We start from the raw sequence: 8,092 nt of genomic DNA, 5'->3' as shown, positions 1-8,092 counted from the left end.
TATCTACAGTCCAATTCTTACTAGTCATAATTTTCATTTCAGATATCCAAAATGAAAATCCATTCCAGATATCCATAATGTAATTTCGAATATCCAAAAATGCATTTTGACTAGTAAAAATGTCATTTTGGATATGTACAACTACTATTTTACTAGGAAAATACAATTGTGGACATCTGTATGAATATTGTGGATATCTGTGATTGTAATTCTTGTTATCCAGAATGCAGTTTTAGATATCTGAAATTGTAACTGATATAGAATGGACGTAGTGGGTGACGAACCGCGAGTTGGGCGGTGCTTGGTTTTGGCTGTGCCATTTTCAATATGGCAGCCACGTTACAAACGATCTCACTTTACAGCTAAACATTAAAATATTTAACTGAAAACATTTGAGGTGAGAAATAGGCAATGCAGTAACAGAATCTTGATTCATTTTTGATCAGCACAGCCTAGTTTGACCGTTTGATCTGAGTTCATCACTCAGTCACGCGCATGTGCATTTGGCAGGCCCCGCTGCAGTCCAGCCAAAAATCATCTCTGAGTTTATAGGACATGTGTAGTGTGACATCTAGTGACCACACTTGGAGGACTTTTTCTTTCTTCACCGAAAGCAAATGCTGATATTTCAGTTATGACTAGTAACAAATGGATTGTAGATATCTGAAATGAGAGTTTTTCCTAGTAAGAATTCTATTGCAGATATCCAGAATGTTCATTCTAGATATCAAAAATGTAGTTGTGGATATCTGAAATTGAAAGCCCAATACACATAAATGGCAAAAGTCGCGTCATTTGTCCTAGGAAGAATGACGTTGTGGATATCTGAAATGGCAATTGTGGATAGAGAGAATGTCATTGTGGATATCTGAAATGTTCATTTTGACTAGGAAGAATCGAATTACAGATATCTGCAATACATATCCAGTCTAGCCAATAAATGTTAAAACGGCTTGCCATATCAGCTTGTCTAGGTGCCTCCACACATTTTCTAAGGCAGTAGGCTTAAGTTGAAGATATCTGCAGCTAACCCCAAAGGTCAGCAAACAACCCTCAGATAGAAACAAGTTCAAGAGTTCAACTAGCCTAGGAAAAGGATTTCTTCACAAACATGTAAGCCAGAATAACACAGTGACATTACTATCACATTGAGTTGAGAACAAACAACACTGTCCTCTAACAGTTTGTCAGATAAACATATCAAAGAGATAGAGATCTGCATAACTATGATTTGTCTTACCACTGGCTCAGACAAAAGTACAACCACATAAACTAACTGTTAAACAGAGTAGCCTGCCTACTGTCAGCTTAAAGATAGACACAGCTTGTTATGTAGAGCAGACATCTCATGACAGACTAACATTGACCCCTTAGTTTGAAAACAACATTTGTAAAATATATAATATACACAAGCAATACATCAAAAGATAACCACTATTTAAATCACTCTCACTATATATAATGTTACAATGTTGGATGTTCATATTAAATGTGGCAAAAGTTTCAAATAATGAGGTAAATGTATTTAAAGGGTAATCCCCATGAGTTGAAAGCTCAAGCTCCATCATGAGCTGACTTCAGCACATGATGGAGTTCTTTATATGGTTGTCTGGTCTAGGCACAGCATCCACGGTGCAGGGAGTTACTATACAGTAGTTTGGTAACAGCAGAATAACATTTCACTAGCTATGCTACCTTTGTTATTTTCTGACTTTTTTTCCCACACATAACTTACACCGTTATGTCAAACAATAAGCAGATAATGAGCCTAATATTTACCAAACAGAGACGTCTTACTGTAATCTTTGTTGCTGTGGATGTTCATGTTGTCCACTATCATATTCGAGATTGGACATGTATGGATGGATTTGAAAAGTTGACATTATGAGTAAAAAAGGAGAAGTGCTACTGCCACTATAGTTTGATTACGTAGCCTCCGGAGCAGGTAGAAGTCGGCCATGACGCAGCTTCCAGAAGCTAAGCAATCAGAACAGAGTGGGCTTATCAGGAGGGGGGCAGGAGCTAAAACGGCCTGTTTCAGATAGAGGCTGAACTGAGGGGCTGCATGAAGAGCCAGTATAAGATAAATAAGGATTTTTTTTTGAACTGTGACTCATGCAAAGCTACTTTAGTGAAGTTCCAGAATAAAAATATAGAGCTGGAAATGAGTATAATAGGTCCCCTTTAAGCACTTTGACAAATGTAATGTGTAAAAAAATAGGTTGCTTTGCACACATATTTTATCAAAGTAAGCAAGCACCTGCAGGTGGGGAAAAAGCAATCCTTTTCCTCTGTGACATCAAATCAGCAATGCAGGCAGTTTTATTGAAACATTTGATAAGTAATGGTGAAGGTAAATAAGGTTACACTTAAAAGATTCAGCAGTGTTTCATTTTTCACTGTTTGGCCATTGACTCAGCATCTCTGGTTGCGCTATCTATTCAGGCTATGATTGGAATATTTCTTTAAGCTTCTGGAGAAGGTCAGAAAAGTAATTAACCTTGTTCTGTGTGCATCAACAGAGGGACTGAGACAAGAGTGCTCTCTCTCTCTAATGCGCACACACCCACCCACCCACCCACACACACACACACACACACACACACAAACATACACACACACACACACACACACACACACAGATACACAACATGGTAAGGTTGTACTTGAATGGACAAATTAATGAAAAAGCGATTAAACATTTGGAGTCCAAAGTTTTTTCTCTGATTTAAATTATTGGAAATAAAGATGACATTAACATGTTGTCTAATGTTCACATGAGTTCACCTCTTTAAAGGCTGATGCACAGACAGATGGAAACTGACATTTAAATAATAGCACTGTAATCACAGGAATGGGCATTTCTTTGTTTTGTTCTTACTTCTTGTTGAGCACGATGTCCATCAAACTCTCCTTTCCATCCCAGATTTTACCTGTACAACTGGACCCCCCCTCGCTCTTTCACTCTCAGTGTTGCGCAGTTTCAATTTGAGAAATCCACACAGGTGTTGAGAGGGCTTTAATGGCGATGGTATTTCTCCCCAGTCAGCTGAGTCTGCCGTCTGGAGACTTTTTCACGTAGGCTGAGTGATTTCTTGCTGTGCACTTTAATACTGCAACCCTTGCTCTGACTCTACCTCACTTCTCCACTTGTGTTTTCATAAATAAGCTTGTTACATCACATAATGCTCCCTTACCCTGACACAGCAGGCTATTTATTCTTGGATCAAACCGCTAATGTGAACAAATGTTTCACTTCCCTTTTCTTGGCTTGCTTTAATTGTATGTGTTGGTCTTTAAAGTGGGACCTGGGGTTGCAACATCGTCAAATTCAGTGGCGTAGGTGTGTTGGGGGAGGATGTGATGGATTGGACAAAGAATGTAGAGGTAACAGTATTTTCAAAATATGTTGTCCAAGTTGTAGACATAAAAGGAAGCCTGAACAAGTGTGTTTTTCTCACAGAAGTACAGAGCCCAGTGTGTATTTTTACTTCCACAAGCAGCCAGGTTGTCTATAATGCATGTGTTACGGTTCCCGAGTGTGGTCCATGATGAACAGATTATGCTGTAACACAGCAGGAAAAAGTTGTAAACAGTAGTGAGTGAATGCCATGTGTCGTTTCTTTTCAGCAGTTTGCTTTATCACATTGTAAAATGGTTCCTCAAAAACATAATATGTCATCCATGTTATTACAGTTACTTTTTAGGACATATCCAAACACAGAAACATTTTGTTTTTCAGTCTTTGGACCAGAATAAAATCTGTCTTATTCCTGTTCAGAATCTATCCTGTAATGTGTAGACAAATAGTTAAATGGGGAAATTCAACCAGTAAACACTAGGCCTAAACACTGAACACTCATAAACCATTGCCACAAAAACAAACACACACACACACACACACACACACACACACACACACACACACACACACACAAAAACAACTCTAGAATATCCATGCCATGTTTCAGTCCATGAACCAGTTGTGCTCTGCAAACAACTCTTGAATCTCTGTGCCATGTTTGAGTCCATTAACCAGTCATACTCTCCTCATGCTCTTTTCTCTCTCCTGCCACCATCCCTATCCGGAGCCAGATGTAGCCATCTTTTGATGGTGGAATCTATTTCTTGGTCCGTGGCCCCAGATGTCAGATGGTCATGCCACACAACATGGTTTGAAATTAACTTTTTGTATCACCAGCTAATGTGGCTACTGGATTTTTAAGGACAGTTCCGCTAAAACTGAACCCAGGCCCTAGTAACGGACATTCTGATGTGATATCTACATGTAGAGACCGTAATTTTGCAGTTCAGTAATGAGCTGGCACCATCCTCCTATTAGGCTCCAGTATGGTTACAGGAGAAAGCTTATCTGAGCATTGTATCTCACAGAGCCATAAAAACAAGTACAGTCATATGTCCCTTCCCGGGTTCCTTAGTGTCAGAGTACAGAACCCAGGAAGGCATATGACTGTACTTAATTTAAAATTATGTGTGGTGCCATGCGATACAATGTTCAGTTTGACACCATTTCTTCAGGAAAACATAATGAGGACAGTATGAACCATGTGAACCAGTCATGGTTGCCTATAGGTTTTCTACTTTTACTTAAACTGATCTGCAAAATTATGGTCTATGTGTGCAGATATATCACCAGAATGTCCATCAATAGGGTCTGGGTACAGTTTTAATGGAATTGTCCTTTAAAATAACCACCCATTCTCATTTTCTATTACCCAAATCAGTTTTCTCTAAATAAACAAAACTGAGATCCATTGTATCTATTCCGATAAAAGATTAATCACATTTTTTTTCTTCTCCTCTCCCCTGCTCATCACCTCACCTCTCTTCTTTTCCTCCACTCTCCTCTCCTGATACTTTCTTCCTGTCCTCCCCTCTCCTCTCTTTCTGTCTACCCCTCCCCTCATCTTTCTTTCTGTCCCCTCCTCTCATTTCTCTTCCTGTCCCTTCCTCTCATCTCCTCCCCTTTTCCTGTCCTTCCCTTTGCTCATCCCCTCGTCCTTTCCTCCTCTCCCGTTTTCTCCTCTTCCTATTTCCTCATCTTGTCCTCCCCTGCTTTCTTCCTCTCCTTCCCTGAAAACCCGAACTATCAATTTAAAAAACATTTAATGATTCTTAAACATATGGAAAGTATTGGCATCAAGGCCAACTTACCAATTACAACTTCTCATATCTGTAGGCGCTGGAAGCAGATCTTACCATTTACTCCTCTCATGTTTATTTTCTTCGCCAAGGAGTTTGTAATCGTTGCTGCATAATCCTCCAAACGCACTTGTGAACATCCGCCCCATCTCTGTTTCTCACTGTCTTTACCTGAAATCATATTTCTTTGTTAGATTTTTTCAGCATTGGTTTAACATTTAAGTATTTTAATCATCAAAGACTAGGAATATCATATGTGACATTCTGGCAACTATTTTTTTTTCACAAATTCCAAATATTACTATTGTCACTCCATATTCTGTCTGATGACTCAAGTATCAATTTGGCATACAAATAGTCCTGGGCTGAGCCCACATGTTGTGCTGCCTAGGGATCTTTGGAGCATTGGACAATGAATCTCGTCTGTTCAGAAGTACAAAACAAATCTTAGTATTTTATCTGCTGTGAGAAAATACATTATAATTTAAAGTGATTGAAGTTTCTTTTTTCCTTTTCTTGACTTTGTTACTTTCAGGGCGCCTTCCATCTCATCATGGTCATCGTCTTCCCTAGGGAAAAGAATGTTCTTGCATCTAACAACACATTTAGTAATTTCAAGAAATTTAATTATTTGCAAATGTTGTGCACCACAGATTAATAAACAACAACAACAACAGCAACAACAACAACCAAAAAAACCTACATTATTTTTCTTTTGAATTTAACTGGTGAGTCCCCTCCATCACTTCCAAGGTCAGCATGATCAACAGCTTGAAGTAGTTTAAGCCTAGCTTCACTGTTGTCATCTGGAAAAATAATACCAAAAAACAAAAGTAATTTTAATAATACAGGACATGGCAATACAGAGGGTTAAGGAAGTGACCTTTGACCTCTCAAAGTAAACATGATTCTGATTGACATCGGTTGATGTTAAAATAGCTAATGCCCACTTCGTCGCGGCTAGGCTCTGGAAGTAAATTTCCCATTAATAACAAAAAAATCAGCAATTCAAGACAGCTTGAATGACGTCAATCCACTGAACAAAATCCCCTGAACGCCAACGACAATGCAACGCCCCTGAACAAATAATAATTGAAAAACATTAAAAAAGAGCAAGGTACAAGACTGTGTACAAATCGTATTTTAAAAGAGAAAAAAATACTCTGAACATATGGGGTTTTTTTATTTGTTTTTTTGTTTGTTTGTTTTACAAAACAACACAAAACAACACAATTATTGACAATATAAGTGAGCACAACAGTATGAAAAGTTAATAAATCTGTAAATAAATGATAAAAAAATTAAAGTCCAATGATCTAAATTAACAGCATAAAATTCTTCTTTAATTTTTGTCATATTGTTCTGTGATGTAAAACAAAAAAAAGTTATTGAACATTATTAAACTTCAAACACAATCATTAAAAAACAGGCAGAAATAGGCCAAAAATTTCTTGTGCATGAAATGACACAATTAAAGTTGACGGTGTTTCATACTTAACATTTAATTTGTATTTTATTTGATGCGGGTACTTTAGATAATCCCTTTATCTTGCATTTTATTTGATGCAACATTTATTGATGGATGGATTAGCTTGAAATCATTAAATCCATGTTGCAAACAGGAAGGGGAAAACAGCTGACTGTGTGTATGAAAATACTGGCACCTTACTCAAAAATATCTGAAATTACATTTTAACTGTGAGACAAGACCGGCCATACATATGTGACCCACAGTTCTAATTTGACATCTGGGCCAGATACTACGCTCAACAACTGGCCCATATCTTGTTTGCCGCCTTAAAGACAGTGTCACCTCTGCCACACCTGGGCCATGTTTGGTTCATATGCCTTATGCCAGTAAATGCCAGCTGTGCCAGCTTCATGCCAAATCTGGGCCAAATGTCTCTGCTATGTGGGATGTGTATATGAATTATTCAACTCATAAATCCCTTTTTTTTTGTGAGCATCACTCATGTATCGTACTGCCATCACATAACGCTTTTGATCACAGAAGATGGATATTGACTTTCACGCATCATTTAACCAGAAGATGACAACTGCAGCTAGCAAAGTCAGATGCAACAAATGCCTAAACAAACCTCCTCCAGATGCAGCAACGCTCACCAAAACAAAATGCTTGAATAAGAGTATTTTCAAAACCTTTTCATACACTTTTGTTGTTTTAATATCCTTTTTTATTTAATGGATTTTTTATTTTGTCTTCTGTTTTGTCTGTTTCTCACGATTTCAAAAGTAAGCCAATGAAAATATAAGAAGAACATGCACTCACCTAATGCTCTCCATCATTTCAAGAGGTAATCCTGATGAGGTTTGGTAGAAGTGTTTGACAAGAGGATTGAAATGAGTCCCTTACTGATTCTCAATAAATGGTGGTTTCATTTGTGCAGCCTGCCTATGATTAGATCACTCAACTCTCTGCCATTACAAGTACGATTAGTCAAATATAAAGTTAGAAGGTCTAGAAAAAAAATCAAGAACCATTAAACTGTCTCGTGGTCCAGGCTATTTGCTGGTTTTATGGTTAAAATTATGCTTCAGTGATAAAATCCCTTAAACATGACAAAGTAGGGATATTTTGAACAGAAAATATGGATGTTAACACTGCATGATTTAAAATATTCATATATAACATATTGCAAGTGTCTTATGAGGATAGAAATGCATTCAGCACGTTTGTTAGACCTCAAGGATACAAACAATCTGTTTTGATGATAAACACTGAATGGACAGACCTTTTGTTTGTTTACAAGAAAGTATTCTGCCTGACATTGTGTTGGTGTTAGTTCTGTTTGGGAGGGGAGGTTATTTTGATATATTTGCCTTAACCAATCGGTAGTCATGTACTGAAGTCAGTTTTAGTCGACACAGAAGTTGCTATCAATATGGTCTCTGCATTCAGCTGACAAAG

The sequence above is a fragment of the Thunnus maccoyii genome, chromosome 4 (genome assembly GCF_910596095.1).
Source record: "Thunnus maccoyii chromosome 4, fThuMac1.1, whole genome shotgun sequence".
Lineage (NCBI taxonomy): Eukaryota > Metazoa > Chordata > Actinopteri > Scombriformes > Scombridae > Thunnus > Thunnus maccoyii.
The sequence above is the reverse complement of the archived record's forward strand: the minus strand, read 5'-3'. Positions refer to the sequence as shown.